At 44.6% G+C, this 13,770-nt stretch overlaps 1 protein-coding gene across 4 annotated transcripts in view; it reads right to left on the bottom strand.

Annotated features, from left to right (window-relative positions):
• BCAR3 (BCAR3 adaptor protein, NSP family member) overlaps window positions 1-13,770 on the bottom strand; it is a 284,920-nt gene that overhangs the window by 150,701 nt on the left and 120,449 nt on the right. For 3 of the 4 annotated variants that reach the window (XM_058439562.1, XM_058439563.1, XM_058439561.1), the window contains exon 3: window positions 307-357. The exons of the other annotated variant lie outside the window; for it this stretch is intronic. The gene's annotated coding sequence lies outside the window, so the exon portion shown is untranslated. The remainder of the gene's footprint in view (window positions 1-306; window positions 358-13,770) is intronic. 4 annotated transcript variants of the gene reach the window in all.

Genomic DNA, 13,770 nt, shown 5'->3' with positions numbered 1-13,770 from the left:
CGAATTAAATGTCAGACAGAACAATTATGGTCAGCTATGATATCATACTGTCATTATTGGAAGGGAGAGGATAGCAAAGGAGGTGGCTGAAGCCAAAGCCCAATCTCAAGGCTGAATAAGGATCCTAGAGTCACCCAGAAACAACTACCCTGGAGCTTCTGCAGGTTAATAAGAGGATTCTCATACACTCCAGGTACTGCCCCAGAAGTCACTTTGTAGGCTGGATCAACACCACCCCACAGCTCCAGCTGCAGTTTCTGCCCTGCATTCTGGGGCAGAGCAGCAGGGGGCCAGGCCACTTCCTACCTTGCCTCTTCCTCCTTTCTCCAGACCAGCTTGGGTCAGATGAAGCAGCTCCTGTAGTAGAATGCAAAGGAAAGACCTTCTCAGTTGGGTGTGAGGAAATTATAGTAGCTTCAGGGGAGGCAGAGCCACTTGGGTTCTGCCAGTGGGTGAGTAACCTGGACCGCAGCCTGGTTGGATCCAAGTCTACAGCCCCTCCTGGAGTCACCTTCTCTGGGCTGCAGAGCTCACACCGCCCATTCTGCCCAGATGTTTCTTTGCCTGTTGTCTCAGCAGGTTACAATTTAATTATAAATAACAATGACTCACAGGACAGCAGTTCCCTTATTTGCCAGGGAAGTCTTATTAAGAATAAGCCATTCTCCCAGGAAAGAAAGGTCTTTACTTTTCAATAGAGGTAGAGGGAAGCAAGCAGAGGGCTGTGATTACAGCACAGACTTTGGAGCCAGATCGTCTGGGTTTGAATCTGGCTCCATCACTTACAAAGAGGTGTGCCCTGGGACAAGTTATTTAGCTTGTGACTCAGTTTCCTCATCTGCAAAATGGGTGGTAAATAGTACTTACCTCATGAAGTTATTATGAGAGTTAAATGAGTTAATATCTATTTGGAGCTTAGAACTATGCCTGGCACATAGTAAGTGCTTATATAAATGTTTGATAAATAAAAGTCCAATAATGGAGAATTGCTTATATAAATCTGTATAATTCAATATTACATAGCCATTATAATTTCTATAGTAGCATGGGAATACATTCATGATCTATTACTAAAGTAAACAATATACAGTTTAATAGTATACAGTTTAGGCCGGGTGCAGTGGCTCACGCCTGTAATCCCAGTACTTTGGGATGCGGAGGCGGGTGGATCACGAGGTCAGGAGTTCGAGACCAGCCTGGCCAACATGGCGAAACCCCATCTCTACTAAAAATACAAAAATTAACCAGGCGTGGTGGCGGGCGCCTGTAATCCCAGCTACTCGGGAGGCTGAGGAAGGAAAATTGCTTGAACCCGGGAGGCAGAGTTTGCAGTGAGCTGAGATCGTGCCTTTACACTACAGCCTAGGTGACAACAGCAAGACTCCATCTCAAAAAAAAAAAAAAAGTATACAGTTTAAAACAAACTGTATAATATTATTGCTGAAAACAGAAAATAAGTCTATATGCATTTTAAAAAAATACTAAAAGTATATACACCAAAGAGTGTTTCTCTGTTTTCCAAAATTTCTGTATTTTGAAGTACAGTAATTAAAGAAAACAGTGAAAACTATTCAGAAAGGGATCAAATGCAGTAGATATGCAAAATCCACATTAAATAATTATGCTTTAAAATAGCAATAATAGGCTGGGCATGGTGGCTCATGCCTGTAATCCCAGCACTTTGGGAGGCCAAGGTGGAAAGATCACTTGAGGTCAGGAGTTCAAGACCAGCCTGGCCAACATGGTGAAACCTTATCTCTAAAAATACAGAAATTAGCCAGGCGTGGTGGCACGTGCCTGTAATCCCAGCTATTCGGGAGGCTGAGGCAGGAGAATTGCTTAAACCCAGGAGGCAGAGGTTGCAGTGAGCCGAGATCGCACCACTGCACTCCAGTCTGGGCGACAGAGTGAGACTCAGTCTCAATAAATAATAATAATAGCTCTGACGGTCCCCAAGCCTGGATCATTCAGGGTGTTTTCTAGGCTGAAGCTGAACATTAGATCAAAAAGAAAATAACGTAATATTAAATGCTTATATGGATATGGTGTACTATCTTTCTTCTGGAAATAATCAAAAGCTAACTACACCAACACAGCCAGACTTCAATCCAACCTAAACAACAGATGACCCACATACACAAAATAAACAACGAGGTAAATAGCAGTGTGTAAAAGCAATGGATCTGGCAGGTTTTGCAAGGTGGTAAGCCAAGGGGGTGGCTCAAAAGTTGCCAGCATAGACAGGAGGGGAGGGGTGCGGGAGGGTTCCGCTAGCCATTGAGTCAGAGGTTTCAATAAGGAAATGGAACTTCGCAGACTGCTACAATAAAGGAAGGAGATAACCATATCCTTTTACTGCTCACTTATATAGAACCTGAATAGAGAAAAGACTAGTTGAGAACTTCTGAACCATGACCTTCTGTAATGGGCCAACTGCTCTACTCTGACACCAGGCCACTTCTCATCCTGCTTCAGGGTCTCACAGAACAATTAAACCCCTAAGCACCTTGTCTCCGGCCTCTGGCAGATGGGACTGATGTTAAGCTAAACCCACAGGAGGTAGGATGAGTCCAAAAACCATCTTAACTTTGTTTCCAAGGGGCCTTTTTTGGTTTTGCTTGTTTTTCTATCTTTCACCCTCATCATGTCACATAGCTAATCCAACCAACAGTGTGGACCCTTTGCAAGTTGTCATAATCTTTTCCATCCCCATATTTTTGTCCGTAAGTTCTCTCCCCAGTGTCCCATTACTCTCAGAAAACAAGAAGATATTTGGGAGAAAATAAACATATCAGTAGCAAATTCTAGAATTGTACTGGCTGAATAAAACTTTGGGCTCACAGAAACCGGTTTCAGTTCACTCTTCAATCTTTTCAAATGTCACCACCATAGAGTCCCCTATATAACTTACCCTATTCACCACCACATCATATCTACAAAAAAGACCATCTTAATAATCCCCCAAACACCTGAATTGGCTGGAGTTGCTTCTTTCTTTCCAAAGAACAATGGGGTCCTTGGGGCTCCTTTGCCCCACCAGGGCTGTGCCAAGGACACAGGCAGGAGGAGGTTGGCAGGCTGTTTTATTTTTTAGCAAGCACTGGCAGTACTTAGAGCATTCAGATGATTTCTGTTGATGCTCGTGGGGATCAGCTTCTAAGCTTCGGGCTTGCAAAAACAGGGCTCACAACTTTCATATCAGGAGAGTCGATTGCACATGTGAAGAGGCCAATTAAAAAAAAAATCACAAGGAGAAGTGCTGCGATAAGCTAAGTAGGCTTTGTTCTGTTTGCAGAAGGGAGGGCCTGGGAGCCCCAATGAAGTCAGAGCTTTTCCCCTCCCAAGGGCATCTGTTTCCAGGCCGCAGAAGAGAGGAACGAGGGGGAGTCCACAGGCTGCAGGGCAGCAGAGCAGCATGCTTATGACTGCTCAGGCACATCTGATAACACCACGCCTTCCTGGAGGTGGGCACATTCTCCTCCTCTGACCCTGAGTTGGAGAGGTGACACTGATTTACAGCTGCATCTCTTCTTCTTCCTGTCCCTCCAAGCCAGCCTGCGGTCTGTTCAAAGCACACTCAAGGGAAAGAGAGACCAATGAATCTGCCCAACTGGGAAGTGGTTTTGAGCAAGCACTGATGTTCTGACAACACGCTCTGTCTTCAAATTGGTCCCTTGCCCTTCAGTGAAGTGGGCCTTGATCTGTACAGGTGTTGACCAGGGGCTCCAGGACACAGAGCCTTCTCTCTTAGTATGAGTGACCCTGTATAAGGATGTCTTACTGGCATTAGATTAGGATTGACATTGGTGAATGCTCAGCAGGCAGTCCCCCTTGATTGTCCTTGGAACAGTTAGAAGGAGGGAGGGGAATATCTCCTAGACTAGAGATGGGAAGAGAAAAAGGAAGGCTGTTTAATGGAAAACTGTTGTAGTTTTTAAAAATTCTATTTACAATCTATGGGATTCTAGATTGGGGAAAAAAAGTCTTTATCTGATCAACTCAGCTGTCCTACATTAGGACTAGGGCTTTGCTCCTATAACATAATCATGGTGGAATGTATCTCCTTGATGGACCATCATGTAATTTTTTCGTATCTCTATCTTAAATAGAGACACGAAATATATATATTTTTAAAAGAAAAAATAGAAATTATCTTTCTATAATCAATTCATGAAATGAATGGGCCTGTTCTATGCTGTCTTTATTTTGCTTTTCTGCAAAGTTGTTTTGGGGAACGTTTCATGTCTTTAGATTCTTCTTCACTAGAGAAAAAAGATTAGGCCAGTTGGACGAAATCCATGAGAGAATGAAATATGGGTTCAAGTGTCCTAGTCTTTGTAAAACAGTATAAACTCACTCCCGGTGGATAGGGGGTGGGAAGCTGGGAAGCTGGGAACCAAGAAAGGCTGACCAAGAGGTGGGCTCCCTCCCCGGACCTGTGCCCCTTGTTTCTGGCTTTGCCCCTGCTGGAGGGACCAGTCCTGACCAGCCAGGGAAGCACAGCTCTGCTGGGCCTGGCTGCCTGGCATGGCTGGAGCTGGAGAAGCCTTACCCATACCATGCTGGATGTTTGCTACGTCTCCCTTTGCCTCTTCCCTTGGAGACCTTGAAGGGCACCTTTGAGTAGGGAAAACTAAAAACCCAAAGTTACTAATTTGGAGGATTGGCAGGGAGAGACTTTATCTTAGCCAGGATATCTGGGTTTCCTTGGAGCCCCTAATGCTGGTCCCTCAATAATTTGGTTTCTTGTTGCTCCTAAAACAAACTTCTTAGGAAGACCCCCAGGCCACACCCGGCAGGTCTCGACCCCACCAATCTTTCGGCCTCATTCGCTCTCTGAACTCCTGCTGCATTGGTCTTCTTTCAGTTTCTTCTGGTTCTGTATTCCCTCCTACCTGAGGACCTTTGATCATGCCATTCCCTCTGTCTGGAACACTCCATCCCCTCCCCCTGCTTTAGCTAGCTAACTCTTTTTGTCAGTTATCTTTTCTGGCATGACAAATTACCCCCAAACCTAGTACCTTAAAACAAAAATTTGTTATCTCACATATTCTTTGGATCAGGAGTCTGGGAGCAGCTTAGCTTGATGGTTTTGGTTCAGGGTTTCTCAAGAGGTTACATTCAGGCTGTCAGCCTGGGGTTTGGTCATCTGGAGCGATAGGATCTCCTGCCACACTCACTTAGTGTGGACCTCAGTGCCTCTCAGGCTATGGGTGGAGACCTCAGTTCCGTACCATATGACCACTCCATGGGTCATGGAGGGGTCACATGACCCCATGGGCTGACTGGGTGTTCTCAGGATGTGGAAGCTGGCTTCTCCCAGAATGAATGATAAGAAAGAGCGAGAGAAGGCACCCAAAGTAGAAGCTGCAGGCTTTTGTGAACTAATATCAGAAGCAACACATCATCCCTTCTGCCATGTGCCATTGTTACACAGACCACCCTTGATGCAGGGTGGGAGGAAACTACACATGGTATGAATATCAGAATGGTGATCTCTGGGGCCATCGTGGGAGGCTGGCTTAATTACCACTTCCTTTCCCTTAAGATATACTTGTATGGTATGGGTCCAAATGGCCTCACTTATGTCTGTCAGGTGACTGACTATTGGCTGGGACAATGAAAGTGAAAGGACCATGTGTCTGTCATTATTCAGCCAGCTAGCCTGGGTGAGTCCACATGGCAGCTAGAGAGTTTCAAGAATAAGAATGGATAGGTATGAGGCCTCTTAAGGCCAAGATTTGGAAGAGGTACAATGTCACTTCTACCACATTCTATTGGCCAAGACAAGTCACAAGGCTAGCCTGGATTCAATCGGTGGAGAATAGACTCAACTTTAATGGAAGAAGCTGCAAAGTCATAGTGCAAAGGGGTGTGGATATAGGAAAAGGGGAAAGTGCAACCATTTCTGTAAACACAGCACACCAGAGTATCCCCAGAGCCTAGCACAGTACCTGGGACACAGTAGAGACTCAATAAGTACAGTATTTCTTACAGGGATGAGTTTGAACATTTTACCTTAGTTGTCCTCATCTTATTCTTAGCCTGTCTGCCTCACTGCTAAGGAAGCACCTACAGACAAGAATCCTGTCTTATTCATGTTTGTGACCTGCACAACATGGACATTGCATAGACCTCTACTAGATGATGAAAAAAATGCAATGCCAACTCTTTTCAAACCCTGTCTGCACATCTCTATTGCTATTCCTTCCTCAAAGCTTAGGAGCTTCTACAGCTGATTTGCACAGGCTTTGCAATCCTGAGGACCAGGGCTGAGATCCTGAATTTCATTTCGTTTACTGACTGTGTGATCTTGGGCAAGTTCCTTCACTCTACTGAGCCCCAGTTTCTTCTCCTACAAACTGGAGGTGGCTACTCTTGTGGGGTGAAGTGCAACTGGATATGTGAAGTGCTGAACATGTAGCAGGCACTGAATAAATGTCATCCTCTTCCCTTTAATTCCCTGTATCAACTTGATCATTGTCTGGCCCCTCTGCCCCCCACCCTGGTTCACCCAGCCTGTCCCAGGAAAGCCACATCTGTCCCATGCTTCCCTTGGTCTCAAGAATGCAATCAATGGCATATACCTGAGTACAGCTAAGCTCCCATGAGTGGCACAACTCCTGCTGCCACACATGGGCAGGAACACTGGATCATATGGGATTGTGCCCCACCTGGCACAGCTCCCCTAATCCAGAGGATCTTCACCTCGTGCTCCTCAGGTTTCCAGAGCTCCAGCTGCCTCTGTTGCTCTGTCCTTCTGATTTGTACTCTCCAGCCATCATAAAGGTGCTCACTGTCTAGGTCCATGTAAACATCCTCTGGACATTTCTTCTTTCCAGGTCAGCTGTCTTCTCACTAGGTTCTCTCCTTTCTTTTTTTCTTACCCCTCCCTGCCTTACTATTTTTGACCTTTTTCCATATGCCAGCCAGCATGCTAAGCACCTTACGCTAATTGTCTTATTAATTTTCACATCAGCTCTGTGGCATAGGAACCATTATTACCACTATTACCCTTATGAAAAGATTGAGGCTCCGAGAGTTCACATAACCTCTTCATGGCTGCACACTTGGTTAGAATCAGGATTAAACCTGGGTTCTGGTCCCAAAGCTGTACTCTCTCCCTTCACACCCTTCACTTGTTGACTAGTTTTGCATCCTGTGACAACTTCCTGCTAGAATGTTCCTTATCTCTACATGGCTGGTCTAGATGTTATCAGCCTTTTCTTCAAAATTACCACCTTCATCCTTAGCTTTCATCTTCCTTTTTCTCTAGGGCAATACAGTTCAGTAGAACTTTCTGTAGTGTTGAGAATGTTCTCTGCACTGTCCACTGTGGTTGCCAGTAGACATGTGGCTTTTGTGCATTTGATATGTGGCTAGTATGACTGAGAAACTGCATGTTCAATTTTATTTAATTGTAATTAACTTAAATAACCAGATACGGGTAGTGGCTTCTGTATTGGACAGCACACTCTAGGGTCTTATCTTAGTGCAGTTTGTTATTGGAGGGAGAATAAGTGGCAGGAGATAGTGAAAGGTAGATGGGGAGAAAGGCAGCTTGAGGAAGCCACAGAACTCTTTGTTCATGAATATGGACCCAAGACTAAGCTTCTCGGAAGGACCAATTATTTAATGAGGTCCAGATTCCTGGTCCAAGATTCTTTCCTGGACCTCTGCCTTCCAATCACCAAATTCCTGGTGATGTCATCAAGCATGCCAGGCTCTAGGAATTCTGTTGAGGCTCTTCACAGAGGCAGCCTTCCTAAGCAACATGCAGAGTGAAATGTGCTCATTTCAGGATAGGGCAAGTGTGAGAAGTCTTACTGAAGTAAGAGTTCCTTGCTGCTAAAATCAGTATTTAGTAAAAATGACCTTTGGCCTGTAGCTGCAATTGCACAGAGCTTCCCCCTTCAAGATTTCTGGAAATGCAGATTAAAAAACCCATAACAATGGTTCAAAAAACTGAAATGCCATTTTTTTTTCTATTAAACCATGTAGCCTCCAGGACTTTCACACAAATCAATCTTAAAAGTGGTTACTTAGTGAATTTGACTGTAGTGAGCCTTCAAATGTTAATACATTTCTATTTGAAAATTATGCCCATTTCTGGAAGCAAAAATTCATTCTTTTACTTACTTATTCATTCATTCATCCATCCCTCCACAAACATTTTCTGAGTACATGGGAATTCTAAAATGCAGGTGGGGGAGAGGCATTTAAAAAATAAGAAAGACAATTTTTATAGATTCAACTTTTTTTTTTTTGAGATGGAGTCTCGCTCTGTCGCCCAGGCTGGAGTGCAGTGGTGCGATCTCAGCTCACTGCAAGCTCCGCCTCCTGAGTTCATGCCATTCTCCTGCTTCAGCCTCCTGAGTAGCTGGGACTACAGACGCCCACAACCGCATCTGGCTAATTTTTTGTATTTTTAGTAGAGACAGGGTTTCACCGTGTTAGCCAGGATGGTCTCCATCTCCTGACCTTGTGATCCACCCGCCTCGGCTTCCCAAAGTGCTGGGATTACAGGCATGAGCCACCGCGCCCGGCCCCATCATACTTTTATTATGGAACTTAATACACTGAAATGTATTTCTTCCCATATCTCCTTCTGTCTCTAGGTTAGCAGTCCTGGAGGTCTAGGACACCATTTTATTGACTGCTGTGTTCTTGGCCCCTAGAACACTGCCTGGCACATAGTGGGGGTTTATTAAATATTCCCAGGGACACAAAACCACAGAAATGTGCTCCTAGGCTAGGTCCAGGGTCACCACAGCCCAGCAGTCTGTCTCTAACATGGGAGTCCTTCAGAACATAAGCTTCCAAATCCCTGAGGAATCTGAAGCAACTTACCCTGAGATCAGCCTTCATGAATTCATCAAATCCCTCTTGGCTTTACTTGTATTTTCAGCCTCCAGTATGAAGGGATAAAAATTCTTTTAACATACTAATCACAACTAAGACCACTTTTCTTTTTTTTTTTTTTCAGATGTCCTAAAACTTCATATAGTTTGAAGGTTATCCTGTACCTACTTCTAGCAACATAATATTTGATGAAGATTTATAAATTAATTAAAAATCTAAAAAGATGATAATAGTCTCATCCGCGACTTTCGCAGTTTTGTAAGCTTCTGTCATATCCATTTTCAACTCCTGCCTTTACAGACCAGAAAGATTTCTCGGGAAAAGCATTTTTTGAAAATAAAAGTCTCCCATTCCATCTGTTTATTATCTCTGCGTACCCTCCTCTGGGTACTTTTCCTAAGGTTCAGTGACAAAACCTGTACAGAATATTCATTCATTTATTATTTACTTGAACACTCATTCAACAATATTTATTGCATGCCTACCATGTGCCAGGCACTGCAATTTTGTATTAGGCAAAAATGGAATAAAATTACAAACCAGGAACACCTCCTTGTTCTTCCCCCCTGCTATTCTTCCTGGCTCAACTTCTAGAGCAAACACTGATGTCTGGCAGTTCATCACCCCTTGTGTTTACCTACTTTCTTTTCTTGTTTCTTTTTTTGTTTTGAACTGTTGATTATCTTTTAGAAATGTTTTCTTAACTTTTCACAAAGTAAAATTGTCTTTTTTCCCTGGAAAGGTTGTAAGTTCCTAGGAAAGATGACAGAAACAAAGCATTGCCTTTGAGATTTTCACCTACCCCTTTGCAGTAGGCAGGACCATTTTAAAGGTGAGGAAATGGAGGTTCTGGAGAGATCAACTCAGCTGCCCACGATCTCTCAGCTGATTGATGATGGGGCTGGGATTCTTACTGAACATGCCTGGTTCTAAGCTACCAGAACTGCCAAATCACCAGCCTGCCTCTTAGGGTGCCACAGCTGGTGGCTCACACTTACTTGAGTACCCCAGAGAGCTGAGCTCAGAGCTGGCCCACAGCAGACACTCGAAACTATTTATGGACTTGACTTGATTTAAATAAATGCAGACGGTTTGGCTGACACAAGGCAATTAACCTGACAGCACTTCTTCCCTCACGTTATAGACAGATGGTGGCTCTTCAGGAGAAATGTGAAGACCTGGAGTGTTGTGAATCATTATCTCTTCCTCTCCCCAGCTAACCAAGATAAAAGCTGTAGGCTTGGCCTTGACGTTGCCCTTTTTCAATTTCTGTCAGAACAAGCCACAAACCTTAATGCATTTGAGTAGTGCTCAGCCAGCTTGCAATTATTTGTGGTGACAGGGAGCAAGGATGGCATCCGCCAACCCTGCCAAGTTTTCTTTGGGCCACAAATGTCAGCATCTCTCTCCTGCCCTTCCAGCAGAGGTTTGCGGGCTGCAGGGTGTTGGAAGGGCCCAGAATGGTTTGCAGGAGTGAGAGTGCAACATGCCACCAGGAGTGAGTGGCCTCAGAAGGAGCCAAGAGCTAGCTCCCTATGTCTTAACACACTCTAAAAACACAATGGCTATTTAAATGCTCCTTTGGCGTTGAAAAATGATTCTAACAAAAGATCTTTTGCACTTTTCTAATTTTGCACCGTGTGTGTATTACTTATTCAAAAATAAATGAACTTTAAAAGAAGATCTGCATATTCTCACATCCAAAGCCTAAAATAGCAATAGCATACAGTTGATGTCACAGCACTGGCCTGAAGTCAGCGGAACTGGGTGTTATTAGTTTCTACTTTGCCACTAATATTGTTTGTAAAACACCAATTTCTCCTGCTCAAAACCCACTGAAGCTCAATCACCTACAAGATAAATTCAAACTCATTAGCTTGGCCTATGAGATCAAGGGTGATCTAACTCTTATCTCTCTGTCTTAGCATAGATTTCCCCAAAACCAGGCCCTAAAAGGATTTGGTTTCAAGTAGTGCAAGATCACTTGAGGGAGCTGATCCCCAGAGTGTGGTAAGGTAGAGGGGACGTTGAGACAACCAAGAGGAATGCCGAGAAAGGGTGCCTCATGAGCAGGTGACCGCCATAGGAAACTTGGGTTCAATCTCCCACAGCACCTTGGAGAATCTGTGTAGAACACACCTTGAAATTATCTAAGGGAAAGGAACTTGTGGGATTTGTCCATTAGCTCCCCTCCTCATTGGTTGAGGGCTGACTGGAGGGCAACCACTCTGATCTTCTAGTCTGCTTTATGCAGGAGGTGGACATGCTCTCAGAAGCAGAGCATGCACTCAGGTAGGGAGACGCAGGTGCACGAGCGGGGAAGCTGTAGATGGGCTCAGTAGATACAGACTGAGGCCACAACACTTTGCAGTTCTATCAACAGGTGGAATCAATTTCTCTACTCCTTGAATGTGGGCTGGCCTTTTGATGAACAGAACGCAGAGGTTACAAGGTTGTAGAGGTTCTTAGCTAGAACTCAAGAAACTGCACAGTATCTACTTACACTCTTAGATCTGTGCTGCTGCCATGTGAATAAGGCCAGGCTAGGCTGCTGAAGGACGAGAGACCTCATGGAGCAGAGATGAGTCATCTTAGCTGAGTACTCCCAGATCAACCAGTCCCCGGCCAATCTGCTACTTGATCACAGACACATGAGTGAACCCAGCCCAGCCCAGAAGGAGGCCCAGCTGAGCCCAGCCAAATTTGCTGAGTTTGTAATTGTGAATTAAATAAATTGTTGTTGACTTGAACAACTAAATTTGGGGGCAGTTTGTTAGGCAGCAAAAGTTAGTTGATTTTGCATTTAGGCCATGGGCTACATGGAAGAAGTGGAGATAAGAGGCTGGGCGCAGTGGCTCACGCCTGTAATCCCAGCACTTTGGGAGGTTGAGGCGGGCGGATTGCCTGAGGTCAGAAGTTCAAGACCATCCTGGCCAACATGGTGAAACCCTGTCTCTACTAAAAATACAAAAAAATTAGCCGGGCGTGGTGGTGTGCGCCTGTAATCCCAGCTACTCAGGAAGCTGAGGTAGGGGAATTGCTTGAACCAGGGAGATGGAGGTTGCAGTGAGCCGAGATCATGCCACTGCACTCCAGCCAGCAGAGTTGAGTGGACAGAGTGAGACTCCACCTCAAAAAAAAAAAAAAAATTGGAGATAAGAGAACTGTGCACAACCAGATTCTTGTCTTCAGGTGACAGGATGGTTTCCTTTGCAGGGTTGTTATTGGGGCGCTCATTGTGGAAAAGATGCGTAAGAGTCTGAGAGTATGGCCTGCGTTTTTGGAGGGGTCTAAGCTTAATGTTAAAAACAAAATCAAAGCAGTTGCAAATCTCTTTTATTCATGGTGGCAGAGGGTTGAACTTTTTGTCTGTTCATTCGCAGATTACTCTAAAAAGACAGGGAAGCCTGAAGTTCACTTCACTTGGTTGTCACTTGGTTCTGTTTGTCACATTTAATATTTCCAACTGTCTAAAGACTTTCTCTGGAAACTTCCTGTGTTCACAGCTCTTAAAATAAAATAATAAATTTAAACATACTCCTGTATTCTTGTAGCAGATGCTGAATTCCAATCAGAGGATGAGGAGAAGTTTCATGTCAAAGGACATGTCATTTGGCCTGAGTCTGGTAAAATAAATGGAATTTGGGCAGGTAGAAAACGAAGGAAGATAGAAGTCGTTTTCTAAACTTTGATACATATGATCAGACGCTCCCTAGAAAGACTGAAACCACTAGACACCAAAGATGAAGGTAGAATGCGTACTAATGCAGCAGGGTGAGAAAGCGCCGGCATGTGGTGCAGAGGGAGGCTGCAGTGTGAGGAGCGACGCTGGGCCAGGACACAGCAGTATGATGGGAGAAGGGCAGGGATTCTGGGGTCAGGCTTAACTACTGGCTCTGCCATATCCTAGCTGTGGCCTTACGCGCACTACTTCACACCTCTGGGCCTCAATTTCCTCAACTATAAAATGGAGATGATAGCTACAGCAAAAGGCTGTCATGAAGATTAAGTGAACTGATGTAAAGCCCCTCTAGGATGCTTGGCCATAAAGTAAATGCTGTCTAATTTTCACAACCATCTGAAGTACATTTTTTGTTTTGTCTTGTTTTGTTTTGAGATGGGATTTGGCTCTGTTACCCATGCTGGAGTGCGGTAGCATGATCTCGGTTCACTGCAGCCTCAACCTCCCAGGCTCAAGCAATCCTCCCATCAAGGCCTCCCATGTAGCTGGGACTACAGGCATGCACCACCACACTCAGCTAATTTTTTTTTTTTTTTTTTTTTTTTTTTGTAGAGACAGCGTCTCCCTATGTTGCTCAAGCTGGTTTTGAACTACTGAACTCAAGCAATCTGCCCGCCTCGGCCTCCCAAAGTGTTAGGATTACAAGTGTGAGCCACCACGCCCAGCTGAAGTATATTCAAAGAGATGTCAATAGATTCCTGGATGATGGTGCCTCACATGGCCACTTGCCTCCCCAGACCACCAATAGAGTTGCAGGTTTATTAGTTTATCTTTTTCCTCTGTAAAATCGTTTCTGAGAAAAAGGGAAGCCTCCAAATAAACCCCACTCTCATCTCCAGGTTCTCACAGAGCCCACTACTTTGGAAGGTCCAGCTGGGACCCTGCCATTAGCAAATGGTTGATGCTCCATGTTGTATGAGGGCCCTCTATTGCATCAGCTTTTGCTTTGATGAAGAAATTAAAAAGGAGTAAGTTAGTCTCTATATTTAAACTTTCATTTTTTTTTTTTTTTTTTTTGAGATGGAGTCTCGCTCTGTTGCCAGGCTGGAGTGCAGTGGCATGATCTTGGCTCACTGCAACCTCTGCCTCCCGGGTTCACGCCATTCTCCTGCCTCAGCCTCCCAAGTAGCTGGGACTACAGGCGCCTGCCACCACGCCGGGCTAAT

Source organism: Hylobates moloch, unplaced genomic scaffold (genome assembly GCF_009828535.3).
Source record: "Hylobates moloch isolate HMO894 unplaced genomic scaffold, HMol_V3 SCAFFOLD_5, whole genome shotgun sequence".
In the NCBI taxonomy this organism is placed as follows: Eukaryota; Metazoa; Chordata; class Mammalia; order Primates; family Hylobatidae; genus Hylobates; species Hylobates moloch.
Note: the sequence above shows the minus strand (reverse complement) of the source record. Positions and strands in the feature narration are given on the sequence as shown.